Source organism: Delphinus delphis, chromosome 8 (genome assembly GCF_949987515.2).
Source record: "Delphinus delphis chromosome 8, mDelDel1.2, whole genome shotgun sequence".
Lineage (NCBI taxonomy): Eukaryota > Metazoa > Chordata > Mammalia > Artiodactyla > Delphinidae > Delphinus > Delphinus delphis.
In genome coordinates this window covers 101,675,400-101,697,738 of record NC_082690.1, presented here as the reverse complement: position 1 = coordinate 101,697,738, position 22,339 = coordinate 101,675,400, and the positions used below count along the sequence as shown (strand labels likewise).

Below are 22,339 nucleotides of genomic sequence, written 5' to 3'. Positions count from 1 at the left end.
GTATTGTGTCTTCGTTGCTGTGCACAGGCTTTCTCTAGTTGTGTCGAGCAAGGGCTTCTCATTGCGGTGGCTTCTCTTGTTGTGGAGCATGGGCTCTAGGCGTGCAGGCTTCAGTACTTGTGGCCTACGGGCCCAGTAGTTGTGGCTCGCGGGCTCTAGAGTGTAAGCTCAGGAGTTGTGGTGCACGGGCTTAGTTGCTCTGTGGCATGTGGGATCTTCCTGGACCAGGGATCAAACCCATGTCCCCTGCATTGGCAGGCGGATTCTCAACAACTGTGCCACCAGGGAAGTCCCTGAACATACGCTCTACCACCGAAAATAAATGGAATGGCCAATAAGCAAATGAAAAGAAGTTCACCATCATTAGTCATGCAGCAAATGCAAACTAGGCCATGAGATATTACTACACATCCTACTAAAAATGGCTAAAATTCAAAAGATGGACCATACAAAGGGTTGGAAAGAACATGAAGTAACTGGAACTTTCACACATTGCAGATGGAAATATATAATTTGGAAACTCTTTGGAAAACAATTTGACAGTTTCTGATGAACTTAAATATACACTTACCATATGACCCAGCAATTCTACCTCTAGACATTTACCCAAGAGAAATTAAAACGTGTGTCCACACATTGTACACAAATGATCAAAGCAGCTTTATTTGCAGCAGCCCAAAGCTGGAAACAACACAAATGTTCGTCAACAGGTGAATGAATAAACAAATGGTGGTATGTCCATATGCTGAACCACTACTCAGCACTAAAAAGAATGAACTGTTGGTACACTGCAACATGGACGGATCTCAGAAACATTGGGCTCCATAAAAGAAGCCAGATGCGGACTTCCTTGGTGGCGCGGTGGTTGAGAGTCCGCCTGCCGATACAGGGGACACGGGTTCGTGCCCCGGTCCGGGAAGATCCCACATGCCGCGGAGCGGCTGAGCCTGCGCGTCCTGAGCCTGCGCTCCGCAACGGGAGAGGCCACAACAGTGAGAGGCCCACGTACCGCAAAAAATAAAAAATAAATAAAAGAAGCCAGACGCAAGAGTATACACTGTATGATATTCATTTGAAACTCTAGAAAAGACAAATCTATTGCCTAGGACTAGGTAGAGCTATCTGGAGTATGGTACCAGGAAATTTGGAGGTGATAAAAATGTTCTATATAGTGGTTACATGGGTGTATAAATTTGTCAAAACTTGTCGAAATGAGCCCCCAAATTGAAGCATTTTATTGTATATACTAAATCTCAATAAAGATTTTTTTTTCCCAGTTTTGAGGATGGTTAAGCAGCTAATGGGATAGACGATGGTGGACATTTCCTTGGTTTTAGCTGTTACAGTTGAGGGAAAGAGAAAAATTGGGAGTGAATTGTATTATAATGAGAAAAGAGGCCCTGTGGGTATTTACCTCTGAGGAGGGTTCACTTTTTTTTTTTTTTTTTTTTTGGCCGCATGTCATGCTTGTTGGACCTTAGTTCCCCACACCAGGGATTGAACCTGGCCCCCGACAGTGAAAGTGCCGAGTCCTAACCACTGGACCACCAGAGAATTCCCAGGCTTCACTCTTTGAGTGGAGGTTAAGCGGTGGCTTAGCTGAAGGCCCAGGTTCTGGGATTAACACAGAGGCAGTGCTCACAGGTTGGGGCGTGCTGACAACCGCAGCACAATGGCATTTCTGTGTGAGTTCTTCAGAGCTTTCACCCAACTCCATGTGGCCCAAGTGGCCTTGAGAAAAGGGAATTCAGCTGCGGCTATGTGCTCAAAGCAGCCTGGGCCTCCCTCTGCTCTCTCGTATCTCCTCCAAGAAGGAGGTCGCTTGCTCTGGCCTGGGGTGGGGAGGGTCAAACCACCAAACTTTGGGGCATCACGCATATCCCTCCTTCACAAGAAGGTGGTTTCTTCCACCCCATCCAACTTTACCTGCCCTTTAGATCCCCTTGAACAAATCACTGACCTGATGAGTCTTAATACTTGAACGTCTTACTTTCAAGTCACAGTTTAACTTGGTGCCTCAAAAGAAGTTATAAACACGAGTCTTTAGCTCAGGTGACTTAGGGCCACAGCAGACACAGGAACTGATGAGCTGAGGAGGCAAAGGGCAGTCTGTCTCCTCCCCCTGCACCGAAAGACAGGAAACAGGCTGTGGGAGGGAGAGGCCTCAGCTCCAGTGCCCCTGCGAGATCCTGCCCCACGGCTTTCAATGACTTCCTGCTGCAGGTTGGGGGACATCGGCCGCTTCCAGCAGATCCAGACCACTCTTGATTGTGCCCCTGCTCCTAACGGTTTTGCACAACACCCTGCAGAACTTCACCACTGCCATCCACACCCACCACTGCCGCTCACCTGCCGACACCAACCTCAGCAAGGACGGGGAGCTGGACGCCTGGCTGCCCCGGGACGGGCAGGGGCGGCCCAAGATCTGCCTCCTCTTCACCTCCCCCTCAGCAGGGACCATCCTTTCCCAATGGCACAGAGACCAATGGCACGGGGGCCACAGAGCCCTGCGCCCACGGCTGGATCTATGACAATAGCACCTTCCCTTCCACCATCGTGACTGACGTGAGGAGACCTGGACCTCCTCCTTCCAATCCCTGTGTCCCCATCTTACCATCCCCCCCCCACCCCACACACAGACTGTGTGAACCTGACCTGAGTTTGTCTGAAGACCCTGGAGCTATGAAGAGCTCTGCCTAAATGCAGGTAAGAGAACAGGGGTTGGAGTTGAGGTCTTCCTGGTAGAGGAGGTTATGGAACTCCTTGCAGAAAGCTACTCTCTGCCCCTCCACCTCCACCAGAGAGAGAGACACTATTACTGGAGTTTGATATTCTACTTTGGTTTCCCTGAGAGGTTGCAATTCCACAGGGTAGGGAGGTGGGGCGGTGGTTCAGAGGAAGCTAGAAAGGAGGCATGCAGATAGTGGAGGGCAAGGAGGGTGTTCCTGAGCAGGGGATTCTGGGCTCAGAGTCCTAGAGACAAAAACAATTTCCTGACTTCATCTAGAAATAGCTCTCGGCAGCTGGGGCCAGGAGATGGAGAGCAGCCAAGGAACTAAGACGGGAAAGAGAACAGGGTTATGGGAGGGTCCTTTCATCTCTAGTGATTTAACACCCCTCCCCCGAAACACACACACAGTCGACTGTAGCGTCTCCCTGGCCTGCTAAGTGGTTCATCCGGCTGAATTCTGCACTTCGTAGCTGTCACATGGATCGTGCTCTTAACATCTGTGCTTGTCAATGATCTTTTGGTTGCAAGGAAGAGAAGCTCTCTCAAGTCAGCTCACGAGAAAAGGGATTTCAGGGAACGCAAGGGCAGGAAACGAAGTGTGTCCAGGCCTCATGGAATCTGGAACCAGGGATGGGAGCACCAGAGACATCCCTATACACTTACTCTGTAACTCTCTCCTCACCCCATTTCGTCTGTGTGCCCATTTGCAAGACAACCACTGGTCCCAGCTCTGATCCATTACCCCTCAGATTTAGGGCCTACCACCAACCAGAACGTGTCTGTGAATCTTAATTCAGAAAAGGCTTCAACTGGCCCAGCTCAACACACTGGGGAGCAGCCCATCCCCAGCCCAGCAGCTGGCTCAGGTGTCCACACTTCATCTAATCACCATGCCAACGGACAATACAGTGCGATTACGTGGTCCCTTGTCCTTTAGTCAGGGCTCTGCGGAAAAGATGCCTTGAGAAGAGGCTGTGGTCGAGCAGAGCCCCCAAACTCGCCTGACGCAGCATCCGTCTGAAAGTGATAAAGGTGAAGCCACACTTCCCACTAGACAGACCCAAGCTGCAGAAGCAGAAGGCGACAAAGGCTGGCTAGTCCTCCCTCTGGGCGTGCAGGCATCGCAGGCCATCCCACCCCTGCAGAGTTGGGGAAGAACCTTCTTCATTATCCTCCAGCCTCAACCCAAATCCTGAGACATTCCCCTCCACCCACCTTAACGTGTATGTTATCAAGGCTTCCAATTCTGCTTTTCCATTTCCCTTCTTAGAACTCTACACTCTGCTTTCCAAGTCTGACAATACTCCGGGAACTATCAACCTGGCTGCTGTTCTTCTGTTCAAAACAGCAGGCAGTTTGATCCAAAGCTCAAATTTCTTGCCCTCTGGAACAAAGAATCCGGGTAAGTGTGCACCTTAGCTCTCCTTCTAGATGGAGGCTTAGTAGTAATCTCATCATGTTTGGTTTCAATGACTGACAAAGCCAGATGCACACAGTTTTCCTGAGTTGTGGGGAGACGCCAAGGATAATCCAATCCTCTTCCAACAGGCACTGTGAACGGGACCATTCTCCACCACCACACATGGACGTAGGGCACTAAAAGGTCTATTTCATAAACACAACCGGGATACTTCTTCCTTGGGCCAATAATGCCAAAGGCTGCACCAGAGACCATTTCATTAGGATAATAGGCAGCTTACATGCATAACCTAACGTGAAGCTGGGCCTTCTGAGTTGTGAAGCAAATGAAACGGCTCACAAGTTATCAGGGGTCGCATAAGCAAGAAGCTTAGTCGCAGTGAAGATACTCCACCCAGACCACGTGGCTGTATCTGGTAGGCACAATGGCACAGGTCACCTGAGAAACATAAGTCTCAGCCTGCCTCTTGGAAAGAACTCCCAAATGGCCCAGTATCCCAAAGGGATACTTCTGCATTGTAAATGCAAAGCAAAAAATAAATACATATAATAAGGAAAAGATGCTGTCTCTGGGTTCCGATAAAAACTCTGTCTGAGCTCTTCTTCTTTCCTTCTGAAGTAAGGTATCCTAAGTAGTAACCAGCAGCTTCTATCTGAACTATATTAGTCAAGACTCTTGTTTGCAAGTGGCTGCAATTCAACTCAAGCTAATCTGAGCATGAAGAGAGTGTATAAAGGCTCCCATAACCAAACCACGAGATGAGCGGAGGCAGGGCTTGCTCTAGGAGCTGTGGGAACCAGGGCCATGCGAGCAGGACCCTTGCTGGCTCTTATCTTTACTTTCCTTTGCATGTTGGGCATGTGACTCTGCCGCGGATCCTTCACAATGTGGCCATTGACCATTCTGGGCTCTCTCCTAATAACTGTCTCTCCGCTTCAACTTTGAAAAATTCTAGGAAAGACTTATTTGCTGGCCTGGGTCAGGTGCCCACCCCTGGGTCCAATGACTGTAGGGCAGGGAGGGCGTGAGCTGTTATGAATGACCGGCCTGAGTCTCCCGTTCACTTCTGTTTTGCAGATGAACAACAGTTACCGTTTCACTGCTCTAATTCCTGGTGCCACTGTCATTCGTTTCCTCTTTTTCTTTCCCCTGAGACCAGTCTCACAGCATCTGTCATTTATCACAGCCTTTATCAAGTTAGCAGTGCAGAGCTTTCCTAGGCAGCAGTTCTCTGAGTCTCCCTCAAATCCACCACTGCCTATTCCTAGACTTTGGTTCCTGTTACTGAGAAAGTAATTCTATATACATGAGGCCCAGGAGCACACAACTATACGACCCTCAAGTCTCAGGTGCACATGAAGAGAATATATATAGTAAAAGCCAGTGCTAAACCTACGGTTATTTGAATAAAACAGCAATAAAGTCCATTGCTCTTCGGAGAAAGTGTTCAAATGCCAACCACCCAAACTTTACATCATATGGTGTGTGCACAGGGTATTAAAAGTCTCACTGTAATAATTAAATTCACAAATAAGGATTTCTCTCCAATCAAATCAAGATTATCAAGTAATTACGCTTGAAGGATGAATTCATTTGGATATATATTAACACGTCTTAGGGAGCATTCCCTAAACGTCCTGGTCATCCCTGCCCCCTTTCCTTTTTCTTCTGTTAACAAAAGAAATGAGTTTTAAAATCCACTCAAAAGTATACAAAAATTCGCTTTTATGTAAAGGAAATACCACACCTATTTGTCATTTTGATTTAAGTCACATCCTTTAAGTCACATCCGTCAGTGTGACTTTTGATTTTAGTATGATTTTCCTGCAGGCTGTGGAGCTGTTTTACTCCACCTAGAAAGGAAGTACTTTTAAAAGGAGAATTTTTTTTCTTATATTCATTAAAAAGAGCAACAAAATTTAAACTATTAGTTGAGGTATCCAATTGCCACTTATTCAGGATTGCAAATAACTACACCCCTCTCAAATTTGCTTATGGAAAGTTAACGGAAGGATGCAAAGGTATTTCACAGAACCCAAGGTCAAGAACTTGAGCCCAGCCTTATGAAAGACTGGGATCAGGTGGTTGAGGAAAACCAGGAGAGCTGAACTCTCTATCTTCACCTCTCGGGCACTAAGATCTCACCTCCACTTCCCTCTGACTAAATTACTGCATTCTTTTCCCCTCTGCCCCTCCTTCCCTCCCCTTCCCCCCTCCCTCCTTCTCCCCCTCCCTCATCTTTTTCTCCCTCTCCCTCTCCCTCTCCCTCTCCCTTTCCCACTCTCTGTCTCATGATTTCTCAGCTCCCCTTCCGCGTCATTCCAAACTTGGTCCTCCCACCCCAACTTTGGGTGTCCTTAACCAAGCTTGCTTCTCTGAGTCGCTTTTCCAAATTTGTAAGAAAACGAACCTGGGGACTTCCCTGGTGGTCCTGTGGCTAAGGCGCAGTGCTCCCAATGCTGGGGGCCCCGGGTTCAATCCCTGGTCAGGGAACTAGATCCCACATGCCTCAACTAAGACCCGGCACAGCTAAATAAATAAATATTAAAAAAAAAAAAAAAAAAAACGAATTAGCTCTGTCCAGCTCCAGGGTCAGTTTTCTTCAGCTGCACCCGGGGAGAGACAGGTTAAAGAGCCCTGAAAGAGGGTGAGGGGTTAGTGTTCAGAAAAGGGCGAGTAGTCTGAGCTGTCATCCCAAAAGATACCTCTTGCATGTTTTGAAATAACTTGAATCATTCTCACTAGGAGAAGATGATGAGAAAGAGTGTGTGACTTAGGGAGGCAAGCCCTCCTTATGTGCCTGTCTTAATCCAAGACCCTCAGCTCACCAGGAGAGAGGGCATGAGCTGCTGTGGGGCCGGCCCATCTCTCCTTGACCCCAGTTCTTCCTTCCTCACAGTGGGACCTCTGGTGCACACACAAGACCTTGCCACAGCTGAGTCAGCCCATCATCATGGCAGGAGTACTGGTCGGAAACTTGACGTTGGGGATCATGGCAGACAGGTCAGTGGTGAACAAAGCTGGCTCAAGGAGCAAAGGCATAAGCCCTCTAGGCTGGACACAGAGGGGAGACTGGCATCCCTGAGAACCCAGAGAGGGACACAGGACTGATCCACCCAAGCCTGACCACGTCTGGAAATTCTGTAGGAATCACACAACCGTCCATCAGCACTTTCCATGTCTTGCCTCATTTCAATTCCTCCTCACAATACCCTTGTGAAGCCAGCATGAATGGTACTATTAACTGCATTTTACCAATGAGGACACTTAGGTTCAGGGATGTTGGATAACTTGCCCAAACTGCCTAGAAGGAACCCAAGAAAATGATGCTGTTAATTCTGAGGAGTGGAATTGAAAAGAAGAGAACTTTTCACTTTTCATTACTGTATTATTTGAACTTTAATGATAATCTATTACCTTTATAATTGTATAACGTAAATAGTTAATGTTTACTTTTTTAAAAAGTACAGTCACACAGCTAATAAGTGGCCAAAGCAGGACAAGAATCCGGATTTTCCAACATCCTGAGGAAGTCACCTCCCACCACTCTGCCTTATATGTGACATGTGAGTGTCACAGAAACAAAGACCTAGGAACCAATAACAGCTAGAGACAAGCTCAGATCAGCCACAACTGTGTGCCCATGAGGAGTTATACAAACTCTCTTAGACTTGGTTTTTCCATCTATAAAATAGGGGTTATGGTGAGGGTTAAATTAGTAGCTGCAACTCAGTGTTAATACCCTAAACTTGACTATCTTCCAAGACCATAAAAAGATCATGGGATGAATACTAGGAGGCAATTTTCTAAAGAATAATATCTAAAAATATTATAAATGTCACAGCAGACATTTCAGCAGACACAATCGGCGTTATTATTCATAAAATACAAGCCACAATCATATGCATTTTGCAAAATGATAAGCCTTGCATAGGTTTCCCAGAAATAAAAATCACATAAACCAAGCTCATAGATATAGAGAACAGATAGGTAGTTGCTAGAGGCAGGGAGTCAGGGGTGGGCAAAATGAATGAAAGGGGTCAAAAAGTCCAAATTCCAGTTATAAGCGAAATAAGTCGTGGGAATATAATGTACAGCATGGTGACTCTTACTGTATTGCGTATTTGAAAGTCGCTGAGAGAGTAGATCTTAAGTGTTCTCACCACACACACACACAAATTGTTGTAACTACATGTGGTGGTGTATTTTAAGTAGACTTATTGTGGTGATCATTTCACAATGTATACAAATATAGAATCATTATGTTATAGACCTAAAACTATTATACTGTGGTATGTTGATTATACCTCAATGTTTTTAAAAAAACTCACAAAAGGCTGTCTCCTAACCGGAGTCACCATCGACCAACATTCAAACAATCAACCACACCCCAGAGCAGTAGTTCCCAAACCTTGGGAGCTTGTTAAAAGTCAGGTTTCTAGGGCTTCCCTGGTGGCGCAGTGGTTGAGAGTCCGCCTGCCGATGCAGGGGAGGCGGGTTCGTGCTCCGGTCCGGGAGGATCCCACATGCTGCGGAGCGGCTGGGCCCGTGAGCCATGGCCGCTGAGCCTGCGCGTCTGGAGCCTGTGCTCCGCATCGGGAGAGGCCACGGCAGTGAAAGGCCCGCGTACCGCTAAAAAAAAAAAAAAAAAAAATCAGGTTTCTAGGGCTTCCCTGGTGGCGCAGTGGTTGAGAGTCCGCCTGCCGATGCAGGGGACACGGGTTCGTGTCGCGGTCCGGGAGGATCCCACATGCCGCGGAGCAGCTGGGCCCGTGAGCCATGGCCGCTGAGCCTGCGCGTCCGGAGCCTGTGGTCCGCAACGGGAGAGGCCACAACAGTGAGAGGCCCGCGTAACGCAAAAAAAAAAAAAAAAAAAAAAATCAGGTTTCTAGCTTACCTTCCAGATATCCAACAGGCCTTAAGTGGGGCTCTGGTATGTGGATTGTTTTCAACACACCCTCTATGATACTGATGAAGGCGCGTGGCTCTCTCCACAGAGGTATGCTGGGATGCGTCAGGACCCTGGACAGCAGCAACCCAAGGATCCTCCCAACACCAGGTCCCCTAGATGCCAGCCCTCACCCAATTATTCCCTATCTCCCATCTCAGCATCTACATGATGGGCACAGGTGGGCAGCCTTACAAGCAGCTGTTAGATTGCCCAGGGCACCAAGGATGAGACAGCCAGGGACATGGGGCAGGGGAGCAAGCAATGTGCTCTCCAGACCCAGGTTTCCCCTCCTTTCACAGGCTGGGCTGTCAGAGGTGCTGATCTGGAGCTACCTGCAGTTAGTCTCAGGGACCTGTGCTGCCTTCGCACTCAACTTCCCAACCTACTGCGCGTTCCATTTCCTCTCAGGCATGGCTGTCGGGCGCCAGCAGCACTTCCATGACTTTGAGTGGGAGGGAACCCGGGAGGGCCAGGCTCGTGGGGACTCCTCAATCACAGGGATCCAGTGAACCAGCAGACCTGACAAAGTCAAACCTCAGTTCCTTCCCTGAGTACAAAGTGGAGTCTACCTGTTCCAGCCGATCCTGACCTATCTGGGCCTCTCCTGGAGTAGGCAGTGCCCCAGGCAGAAAAAAAAGATAAGATCATGACCTCTTTGGTAGCTCTGATTACTGGGGGCTGGAATTCATCCTAGATATTTAGGGATCATTGTAAGGATAAACTAAATAAAGCCTCAGAGATTGGAGTAAGGTTGCTTAGAGAAGCCAGTCACACAGGGAGTCTTTAATTCAACATTTCTTTATTCAATACAATTTTGAAAGGCATTTAATTTGTGTAACATCCTGCATGGGAATACACAAGTGAACAAGAGGACACTACCCATGACCTCAAAGAGTTAATAGTTGACTGGAGAGAGTGCCAAGCAGTTACAAATTGGTTTACTAAAGGCTAGGATGAGGGCCATCCTGGGTGATGTGGGAGTTCAGAAGTGGAGTGTTCAATCAGGACTTGGGGAGCCAGGAACTCTCCCCAGAAGAGGTGACAGCTAAGCTCAGAACTGAACGAAAAGTGAGACAGAAAGAAAGGAGTAAGGTTCTGGGGCAGAGTTCTAGACAAAAAGAATAGGGATTTCCCTGGCATTCCAGTGGTTAGGAGTCCAAGCTTCCATTGGAGGGGGCCTGGGTTTGATCCCTGGTCAGGGAACTAAGATCCCACAAGCCAAACAGAGCGGCCAAATAAATTAATTAATTATTTTTAAAAAGAATATACAAGGCCCAGAGGCCAGAGAGCGACCCATTGGAAGAAACGACAGTGGTGCAGAATGGCCTGAGGGTAAGGCTCATTCATCTCTATTTCCCAGGTCAAGCAAAGGGCATGGCACAGAGTCGTCACCTCTAAATAACTGCTGAATTAAAATGAGTTGAAGGAGGTGCAGAGGGAGTGGCTGGAGGCCATTCAAAAGAGGTTTGGGAGAAGTGAGGAAACATGAATGTTGGGGTTGGGGACACTGAATAGGAGAATGCCTGGGAATTCAGAGTCTTCTAGCCCATTCCTTTCTCCACACACACGGAACCTAACCAGAGATCAAACCACCCTTGCTTTATCCTGTGAGGGACCTAGGGGTGCAGAGTAGGACTGCGCTCAAGAGAAGAGCCCTTCTACTCCAATGTGAGGAGCGTCCTCCTTCTGGAAGCGACAACCACCCCCAAATACACACGTACTCACACAGCCCTGACTTCAACCTAAGCTCTGCTCTTCTCCCCAGATCTGGAGTGGCTGCCCACCCATGCCCGGCCAGGTCTGGGCCTCTTCTTTGGATTTGTCCCCACTGTAGGCCAGCTCTTCCTGGCTGGCATGGCTTATGCTGTGCCCCACTGGTGCCACCTGCAGCTGTTGGTCTCTCTGCCCCTCTTTGTCATCCTCAACTACTCCAGGTGCGTGGGACCTCAGGGTAGGGTAGAGGGTTCAAAATAAGTCACAGATGGGCATAGCATCTCCTAGAACACCTAGAACACCCACTACCTTCCCCCACTAGGAGTAACCCAAACTTTCCTGCCTGGCACCCTTATCTTATACTGTTTCTGGACTATTCAGTTCCATGGACTTGTCTGTCTATTCTGGTGCCAATAATATTGTTTAATTCTTAATTAATTTCAGTGTAGCTCATATAAGATTGTCTTCTATGGACAGCTTCTCACTGTGCCCTTTACCAACCTTGAGACAGGACACTGTACTTCGGCACATCTCTAAGGAGAAAAATGCCCTAAAAAGTGTCACTAAACATTGTTGATTTTATGAAGACTCCTTGGGGGATGGAAGAGATGCTCATATCACATACCACACAGCCAAAACACTTAATAGGCGTTTCTGTTGTCCCTCAAATCCATTCTTGGGGGCTTCCCTGGTGGCGCAGTGGTTGAGAGTCAGCCTGCCGATGCAGAGGACACGGGTTTGTGCCCCGGTCCGGGAGGATCCCACATGCCGCGGAGCGGCTGGGCCCGTGAGCCATGGCCGCTGAGCCTGCGCGTCCGGAGCCTGTGCTCTGCAACGGGAGAGGCCGCAACAGTGAGAGGCCCGTGTACCGCAAAAAAAAAAAAATCCATTCTTGGCTAACAGTCACTTATTCTTCTCCTGTTTCTCTCTCCTGATACTTCCTCCACAGAACTGCTAAAATCTCCTCCTAGGAATTCATCTCTGGCTGTATATCTGCATACATCACTCAGCAAAGCAAAGCTCTTGGCATTAATGAATGCTTCTTTCTTATAATTCATCAATTGTTACTTAAGCCTCCCCATGAGGAGGGGTCTCTCCAAAACACCCTCTCCCAGTGCAAACGACTAATCAAAGTATGCGCCTATCAAAAGCAGGTCCCTTAGGGCAGGGAATTGGAAGGAGGGGAAGAGGACCTATTGCAAGGTAAAAACATTGTTTTCTCCTAGGGGTGTTGGGGAGGAGTCCTGGAATGGAACAATGAGGTCCTAGAGCCAAAAGGTTTCCAGCCAGAAAGGACACAAAGGTCAATCAATTATTTTTTAAGGCAACAAAGGAGAACAAAAACATACAGAAATTAGAACAAATTAAAGGCAAAAAGTAAGATGGTATCAATAACTCAAAATATATGTCACAACAATAGATATAAATAGATTAAACCTACCAGTTAAGAGGCAGAGATTGTCCAAGTTGATTTTATTTAAGTCTAGTTCATGAAGTTTACAAGAGACCCATTTAAAATGTTAGACCATGAAAATCTTAAATGTGGAGAAATAGAAAAGGTTATACTAGACAAATGTTAACCAGAAGAAAGTTAGGTAGATATAGAAGCCGAAATAGACTTTAAGACCAAAAAAAGTACAATGGTTAAGAATATGGCTCAGAATTCCCCAGCAGTCCAGTGGTTAGGACTCGGCGCTTTCACTGCTGGGGCCCAGGTTCAATCCCTGGTTGGGGAACTAAGAGCCCACAAGCCGCAGGGCATGGCCAAAAAAAAAAAAAAGAATATGGCTCTGGTATAAAAGGTAACTAGTCCAAATGCTCAGTCATCTTATCTATAAAACACAATAATAATAGTACCAGAAACAGATTAAATAGAAAACAAATGTATAAAAAAGAGGGTCAACAAAACAAAAAGTCAATCTTTGAAAATATCAGTGAAATGGACAAATGCCTAGTAATAATAATAAAAAAATAGAAAACTGGACACGAATAAATATTAGGAATTAAAAAAAACTGAACTATAGATCTAGAGAAATTAAGATGCAAAAATTTAATTAAGTAATTAAAGATGCAAAAAACTATAAACCAGTCTATACTGATAAATTTTTTTTTTTTTTTTGGCTGCATCGGGGTCCTCGTTGTGGCTCAGGCTTCTCTCTAGTTGTGGCGTGTGGGTTTTCTCTCTCTGGTTGGGCCACACAGGTTCCAGAGCATGTGGGCGTTGCAGTTTGCAGCATGCGGGCTCCCTCACTGAGGCGCGTTAGCTCAGTAGTTGAGACTGTGGGCTTAGTTGCCCCATGGCATGTGGGATTCTAGTTCCCCAACCAAGGATGGAACCCGCGTTCCTTGCATTGGAAAGCAGATTCTTTACCACTGGACCACCAGGGAAGTCCTGATAAATTTTAAATTTAGATGAAATTGACAAATTCCTAAAAAAAAAATATAGGAAAACTGATTCTAGAATAAATAAAAATTTTGGGGGCTTCCCTGGTGGCACAGTGGTTGAGACTCCACCTGCTGATGCAGGGGACACAGGTTCGTGCCCCGGTCCGGGAAGATCCCACATGCCACGGAGCGGCTGGGCCCGTGAGCCATGGCCGCTGAGCCTGCGCGTCCGGAGCCTGTGCTCCGCGACGGGAGAGGCCACAACAGTGAGAGGCCCGCGTACCGCAAAAAAAAAAAAAAAAAAGAAGAAAAAGAAAAAAAAAATTCTGAAGAGTAAACTTTAAAATCTTGCCTCAAAGAAAACACCAGACCCAGATATTAATACAGGTGAGTTCCACCACACTTTTAAGGAACAAATCTTCCAATGTTATACAAACGCTGCCCCAAAAAAGAGAAAAAGGGAAATTATGCCAAATACATTCTGTGAGGTCAGGTGATCCTGAAACCAAAAGAGGATAGTTGTGAAATAAAATTACAGGCCAATATTACTCATAAACAGATACAAAAATCTTAAACAAAATATTAGAAAAATGAATCCAGTGATGTATAAAAAATGATAATACATTATGACCAAGGAGAGCTGACTCAGGAAAGCAAGGGTAGTTTTACTTTAGAAAATATATTAATATCACAAAAATTAAAATATATTAAGATAGATCTATTAATCTATATTAATAGATTATCATCCCAATAGAAACAAAAAATATTTAATAAAAATTAGCATCCATTAAAAATAGTCTTAGTAAAACAACAATAGAAGGAAATTTAAGTTGATATGGAACATCTACTAAAAATCCACAGCAAATATTATTTCTTGATGGTGAAACATTAGAAGCACTGTCTCTCTTTTTTTTGTATTTTTTAAAATTTATTTTATTTATTTTTGGCTGCACTGGGTCTTCGTTGCTGTGCGCGGGTTTTCTCTAGTTGCAGAGAGCAGGGATTACTCTTCGTTGCGGTGCATGGGCTTCTCATTGCAGTGGCTTCTCTTGTGGCAGAGCACAGGCTCTAGGGTGCATGGGCTTCAGTAGTTGTGGCACACGGGCTCAGTAGTTGTGGTTTGCAGGCTCTAGAGCACAGGCTCAGTAGTTGTGGCGCACGGGCTTAGTTGCTACGCAGCATGTGGGATCTTCCAGGGCCAAGGCTCGAACCCGTGTCCCCTGCATTGGCAGGCGGATTCTTAACCACTGCACCACCAGGGACGCCCCAGAAACATTCTCTTTAAACTTGGGAATAAGACCAATGTGCCTGCTGTCTCCTCCTCTATTCAACATTATCCTGGAGAGTGTGGTCAATGCCTAGGATAAGAATAACAAATAACAGAAATAGGACTGGAAAGGAAAAATCAAAACTACCACTATTTAGAGAGGATATAACTGTCTGTATATAAAATAGATAACTAATAAGAACCTACTGTATAGCGCAGGGAACTCTACTCAATACTCTGTAATGACCTATGTGGGAAAAGAATCCAAAAAAGAGTGGATCTATATATAGGTATAACTTTACTGATTTGCTTTGCTGTACAGCAGAAACTAACACAACAACTGCACTCCAATAAAAATTAATTTTAAAAATCTATATAAAAATCTAAAATTATTAGAAATAGTAAAGTTTGGCAAGGTGCCTAGATACAAGGTCAATAAACAAAAGATCAACTGCATTCTCTACTCTTCTAAAAATTAGACTTTTTTCAAGAAAATTTTTAAATTATATTAAAAGGTATTAAAGAAAATGTAAATAAATGTATTATGTGCATGGAGAGGAAATCTCATAATATGTCAACTCATAATTGACATAAGATGATATTAAAATGTTAGTGATTCCAAGATTGATTTATAAATTCAATGCAATTTTGATCAAAATCCCAATAGATAGGACTTCCCTGGTGGCACAGTGGTTAAGAGTCCGCCTGCCGATGCAGGGACACGGGTTCGTGCCCCGGTCCGGGAAGATCCCACATGCCACGGAGCAGCTGGGCCCGTGAGCCATGGCCGCTGAGCCTGCGCGTCCAGAGCCTGTGCTCCGCAACGGGAGAGGCCACAACAGTGAGAGGCCAGCGTAACAAAAAAAAAATCCCGATAGATATTTTCAAGAAACTAGCAAGCAAATTCTAAAATGTATATAAAAGTGCTGTGGGGGCTTCCCTGGTGGCGCAGTGGTTGAGAGTCCGCCTGCCGATGCAGGGGACACGGGTTCGTGCCCCGGTCCGGGGGGATCCCACGTGCCGCGGAGCGGCTGGGCCCGTGAGCCATGGCCGCTGGGCCTGTGCGTCCGGAGCCTGTGCTCGGCGACGGGAGAGGCCACAGCAGTGAGAGGCCCGCGTACCGAAAAAAAAAAAAAAAAGTGCTGTGGACCAAGTATAACCAAGGTACTTTTTTAAAAAGGACAGAGGGGAAGGACTTGCCCTACCAGAAATCAAGGCATATTATAAACTCTTATTATAAAATTGTAGTAATTAAGATAGTGGATGCTGGAGCAGGAAAGAACAAATTGTCCAATGGAAAAGAATAGTAAGCTCCAAAACAGACACACACGTAGGAAAACTTGCAGAGGAAGCACTGCAGATGATAGGATAAAACGTGGCCTATTTAACAAATAGTTCCAGGACATCTACTAACCCATCTGGGAAATAAATAAAATGCAATCATATTTCAACCTTAAAGAAAAGTTAATTTCTGCTGAAGAGGGGAGGATTTCTGAAGACATAAAGAAAAAAAGGCTAACCAAAAGACATAAAGAAAAAAAGGCACATTGATAAAGTTTTCTACGTTGGATTTTTTTTTAATCCTGGTCATTTGTTTCACTATAAACAAGGTGAAAAGAGAAAAAGAAGGCATTTACAGGGATTTGTATGCAGCATTTATAAAGAACTTCTGGAAATCTATTAGAAAAAAAGGACTTCTATTTCCATTAAAATAAAAAAATAACATTGACAATAACCCCCAAAAAGTATAAAGTATTTTTAAATATCCTTAAAGTATTTTTAAACGTCCACCAAAGAGCTGGAATAAGAGTCAGGGAAAACTAGGCCAACCATCTAAGGGAAATTGGGAGCCCAGAGAGTTAAGCAGAACACCTGAACAAACACTATACATAATGAAGAAAGTCATGTGCATTCGCTTTGATCTTAGAATCAACTGTTTAACACAGTACTCGGGGTCCTGGACAGCACAGCTCTCCTGGGAAGGAAATAAGCACTTTAAAAGACAAGCGTTTAAAACATCATTATTTAGAGAGTATATGATCATTGACCTAGATAAACCAATAAAATCAATAAGCAATTAAAACTAATAAAAGAGTTCAGCAGGATGCTGGATACAAAATCAAATTACCAAAATGTCAATAGCAATAACCTAGAAGCAATAATCTAGAGAAATAATCCAGAAAATGACATAGAAAATCTTTGAAAATGAAGACACCATTCAGAATAACACCAAAAGCTAGATATTATCAGGAAATTAACAGAGGACAGCCACGACTTCCATGGAGAAAATTTCTGAAACATTTTTAAGATCACAAAGATTATTTTAGTAAGTGGAGAGACATTCCACACTCTTGTTTAGAATGACATAATAAAGATGTCCATTCTCTCGAAGTTAACTTTTAGAAATTTATAGAAATTCAACAGAATCTAATCAGAATTTCAATTAGATCATTTTTTAGGAACTCCAAAAACTTACTCTAAAATTTATATGGAAGAAAAAAGACCACAATTGCTAGTCAATTCTGAAACAGAAAAGCAAAGAAGAGAGTCTCACTCTACCATCTATTAAGACATACAACAAAGCCATGGCTTTCTTGGTGCAAGAAGAGACAAGCAGAATTGAAGAGAGGGCTTGGAGATAGACAGATAGAGATGGAGATGCAGACGCAGATGGAGATGGAGATGGAGGGGAGCAGGGAGTGGGAAAGGAGGGGGAAAGAAAGGGAGAGGGAGGAAGAGGAAGAGAGAAACATGGTAGCTATATCAATTTCATTATATCAAAAAGGACTTCTGCTTATTGAAGGACACAATGGACAAATTTAAAAGACAGAGCGGAATTCCCTGGCGGTCCAGTGGTTAGGACTCGGCGCTTTCACTGCCAGGTTCCAGGTTCAATCCCTGGTCAGGAAACAGAGTGCTGAGTGAAATGAGAAATAGAATGATCTATTACCTCTACCATTTAGGTAAGTTAAAATATTTGCACACAAAACAATACACATTTTACAAGAACATATACAAATAAAAAATGCAGGGACTTCCCCGGTGGAGCAATGATTAAGAATCCGCCTGCCAGTACAGGGGACACGGGTTTGAGCCCTGGTCCGGGAAGATCCCACATGCCTTGGAGCAACTAAGCCCGTGCACCACAAGTACTGAACCCGTGTGCTGCAACTACTGAAGCCCACGTGCTTAGAGCCCGTGCTCCGCAACAAGAGAAGCCACCGCAATGAGAAGCCCGCGCACCACAACCAAGAGTAGACCCCGCTCGCCACAACTAGAGAAAGCCCACATGCAGCAGCAAAGACCCAATACAACTAAATAAATAAATAAATAAATAAATAAACCTTAAAAAAAATGCACATCAAACGCAATAGAATGGTTGACTTTGGCAAGGAGGGGATTAGGAGTGGGTAATGATAATAAAAGGAGTAAACAATTAAGGGGGGGGGAATAAGGGAGCCTTTCAAGGACAAATGATAATAGAGGGTAAGGTCATGAACTGAGGGTTATGAGTAACTCAACCCTCTGCCTCTGAGATCCAAAAAAAAAGTAGAAAAAGAGAGTGACTGGGTAGCTTTAGATAAGATGATCAGGGTAGGTCTCCTTGGTAAAGATCAAAGGCAAACACTAGGGAATAAGTGAGGAAACAAAGGGATAGGGCACAAGATAAGAACTTGGTAGGCAAGGAGCAATCATGTAGGGATTTAGGAGGAGGTCGGATTTTATTCTAGCATGATGAGATGTCACAGGATGTTTTTAAGCAGAGGGTGAAAATATGTGAGTTACAGTTTTAAAGATCACTTTGGCTTCCTCGTGGAGAATAGGCTGGGGATAGAAGGACCAAGAGTGAAAATGGGAAAACCAGTCAGGAGGCTACTGCAATAGTACTGTCAAGAGGTGAAAATGGGGACTTCCCTGGCAGTCCAATGGTTAAGACTTTGCCTTCCAATGCAGGGAGTGCGGGTTCAATCCCTAATCGGGGAGCTAAGATCCCACATGCCTCGTGGCCAAGAACAAAACAAAACATAAACCAGAAACAATCTTGTAACAAATTCAATAAAAGACTTTTAAAAGGGTCCACATCCGGGCGTCCCTGGTGGCACAGTGGTTAAGAATCCGCCTGCCAACGCAGGGGACACGGGTTCGAGCCCTGGTCTGGGAAGATCGTACGTGTCGCGGATCAACTAAGCCCATGCGCTACAACTACTGAGCCTGGGCTCTGGAGCCCACGAGCCACGACTACTGAAGCCCGCGCGCCTAGAGCCCATGCTCCGCGACGAGAAGCCACCGCAACGAGAAGCCTGCGCACTGCGACGAAGAATAGGTCCCGCTCACCGCAACTAGAGAAAGCCCACGCCCAGCAACAAAGACCAAACGCAGCCAAAAATAAATAAAAATAAAATAAATAAATTTTTTAAAAAAATGATCCACATCCAAAAAAAACTTTAAAACAATAAATAGAGGTGAAAATGGCTTCGCATGAACTGGAGGGCAGTGGTTGTAGAGATGGAGAAGAGGAACTGATTCTGAATGTGTTCTGGAAGAAAAGCCAACCAAATTCATATTTTGGATGTGGGGAAATAAGGGAATAGGAGGTATCGGGGATAATTACAGATACTTGAGCTTGAGCAACTGAGTGGTTAGAAGTGTCCTGTGCCAGGATGGGGAAATCTGAGCAAGGATTTGGAGGTAGAAACGAAAAGTTCTTGGCCATCTACAATTTGAGGGGCCCTTTGGACATCCAAATTAAGGTGTTAAGTAGGAAGCTAGATATAGCATCTGGAGCTTGGGGGAGAGGTTGGTTGGGGACATGTTCAGTTATACAGCAGGTTCAAACTGGAACTGGAACCCAGGCTTCCTGGTTCCAAAACCATTTGCTTCCAACTTTCCTCTTAGCCAAGGTAAGTGCAAGCATTTGGCTGTGTACGGAATGTGAAAAAAGAAAACACCATTGGCAGGCAGAGTTAGGGCACCCACAAGCCTCACCGGCCTCACCAAGGTGCTCTTCCTCTCCACAGGCAGAGAGGTCCGAGTGTGACAACCACCTTGGCCAACATAGGCAGCATTCTGAGCCCACTGGTGGGCATGACCTCTGAGCTCTACCCTTCCCTGCCTCTCTTCATCTACGGAGCAGTCCTTGTGGCTGCCTGCCCCATCCCTGTTCTCCTGCCAGAGACTCTGGGGCTGCCACTGCCCAACACACTGCAGGACGTGGAGAGAAGGTACGCTGCCCGCTCCCCTCCCCTCCCTACACTCAGAGCTATAAGGCCCTCACAAATCCTTGATCCAGCCCCATTAAACAAAAAAAGGCCAGACCCAGGGGAGAGCAGGGACTTACCTGGGGTCATTCAGCTGGACTCTGGTGAAGCCACAGCCAGAATCCAGGCTTCCTGCTTCCTTTGGCTCCTGGTCCTGTTCTCACAGATAGGCTGAGTCCCCTAGAATCCTTTCTGGGACTCTTGGAAATAGTGGGAGATTTGGGCATAAAATGGGACAGCTGAGCACAAACATCTAAAAAGCATCCCCCATCTCTACTCCCACACCCTGCTTCTCCTTCCCCCGTAGGTGGAAAGAGAAATCGGGGCACATGCAGCAGAGCAGCAGATGGTCCCACTCCAGTCCTCCTGAGAAGTGAGAAGGGGCAGAGAGTGGCCAGAGCCCCTGCATCTCCTGTACGTCCACACCAAGTGGAGGAATGGAGAAATGGCAGGCAGGGGAAGACGGGAGGGACCTCTACTAGACCTGTGGTTCCAGGGAATACTTCCCCTGGGCCCCCCACTCCTAGCCAGATCCACCCTACCATTTCATTAAAAGTAGCTATGCACAACTTCTCCCACTGTTTCCACGGAGGCCGCTCCACTTCAGCTAACTCTCTGACCAAAAACTCATGCAGCGATCGTCTATGTAGAAAATCCAATGGAATCTACACAAATGCTACCACAATGAAAACAAATTTAGCAAGGTTGTGGGCTGTCAGATCAATATTTTTAAAGAATTGCATTTCTAGGATTTCCCTGGCGGCGCAATGGTTAAGAATCCGCCTGCCAATGCAGGGGACATGGGTTCAAGCCTTGGCCCTGGAAGATCCCACATGCCGTGGAGCACCTAAGCCCGTGCACCACAACTACTGAGCCTGCGCTCTAGAGCCCACGAGCCACAACTTCTGAGCTCACGTGCCACAACTACTGAAGCCCGTGCACCTAGAGCCTGTGCTCCGCAACAAGAGAAGCCACTGCAATGAGAAGTCCACGCACCACGACGAAGAGTAGCCCCCGCTCACCGCAACTAGAGAAAAGCCTGCGCGCAGCAAGGACCCAACACAGCCAAACATAAATAAATAAAATAAATAAATTTATTTAAAAAAAAAAAAAAACAGTGAGAGAGAAACCACCGCAATGAGAAGCCCACGCACCGAAACAGAGTAGCCCCCGCTCGCCGCAACTAGAGAAAAGCCTGCACGCAGCAGCGAAGATCCAACACGGCCAAACATAAATAAATAAATACATTTTTTTAAAAAAAGAATTGTATTTCTATATACTAGCAATAAACAACCGGAATTTGAAATTTTAAAAAGAATACCATTTACAGTAGCATCAAAAATGTGAAATCTATGGGGCTTCCCTGGTGGCGCAGTGGTTGAGAGTCTGCCTGCCGATGCAGGGGACACGGGTTCGTGCCCCGGTCCGGGAAGATCCCACATGCCGCGGAGCAGCTGAGCACGTGAGCCATGGCCGCTGAGCCTGCGCGTCCGGAGCCTGTGCTCCGCAACGGGAGAGGCCGCAACCGTGAGAGGCTCGCGCACCGCAAAAAAAAAAAAAAAAAAAAAGTGAAATCTATGAAGACAGTAAAAACATCAGTGGTTGCTCAAGGCTCAGAGGGAGGGAAGAAGGATGAATAGGAGGGACACGGGGGATTTTTAGGGCAGGAAAACTATCCTATATGACACTATAATGTCATTATATGTGCCAAAATGCTTGATAAGCTACAAGGTAAGTAGTAGTATTATCCTTAGGCTGAGGAAGGTTATGAGACACAGCTAAGAAACAACGGAGTCCCCACTTGGACTCAGTTGACTTGACAGCAGAAATCATGTGTGTACACACACACACACACACACACACACACACACACACACACACCACGCTCCCACGTTTCTCGCCAGTTTCCTCTGCTCCCTTCACGGCTTTCTTTTAGTTACACTGAAAACCTTTATGCCTCTTGCTTCCCCCACCTCCCTATTCAGTCTTTCCTGGAAGCAGAGAAGGGACTAAAATGAACGCAGCCAATCAGGAGGCTGTGAAACTCTTCCCCCTCCCTGAGGCAGATGCTAACATCTGGAAACAAAGGAGAAAAGAAGAAAGGGGAGAAGAATGCTGAAGCAGGCTAGTCTCAGCCCTCCAGGCCGGATCCTGGCTGCTGGAGCAGTGTGCCTCTTACACCTGGGCTCTTGTCCAGGAAGTTCAGCCTCCCAACTCATCCAAGCTTTCCTGCTGGACTCCAGGCGCTTCTCCTCCTCTTCTCCGCCTCCAGTGAGCCTCGGGTTGGCACTGATGAGGCCCAAGAAGGCAAAACACAGCAAGAGGAGTCACTGAGATCTGGTCTCATCCCTCCATCCCTCAGGCCCTTCTTCCTCCTCAGCCTCTGCCTGCCTCTCCCGGGATGGCAGGAACCGGTACTGATGGCACTGGGAAGACCACGTGAAAGAGGGATGGAGGATGGCATGATCTGCAGTCCAGAAGAGAACCCAGGATTCCTGGTCCTTGCACCCGTTCTGGGCTGGGGGTGGAGGCGATGAGGGGCTCTGGCAGCGGCTGCAGAGAGGCAGGAGCGGGTGGACGCGAGCTGTGGCTGCCCAGCCCGGAAAGCCAACAG

At 46.2% G+C, this 22,339-nt stretch overlaps 1 pseudogene; it reads left to right on the top strand.

The window, feature by feature from the left end:
- The first annotated feature begins 1,672 nt into the window (after nt 1–1,672).
- Nucleotides 1,673–20,102, top strand: LOC132430331 (solute carrier family 22 member 6-like; annotated as a pseudogene).
- The last annotated feature ends 2,237 nt before the right edge of the window (nt 20,103–22,339 follow it).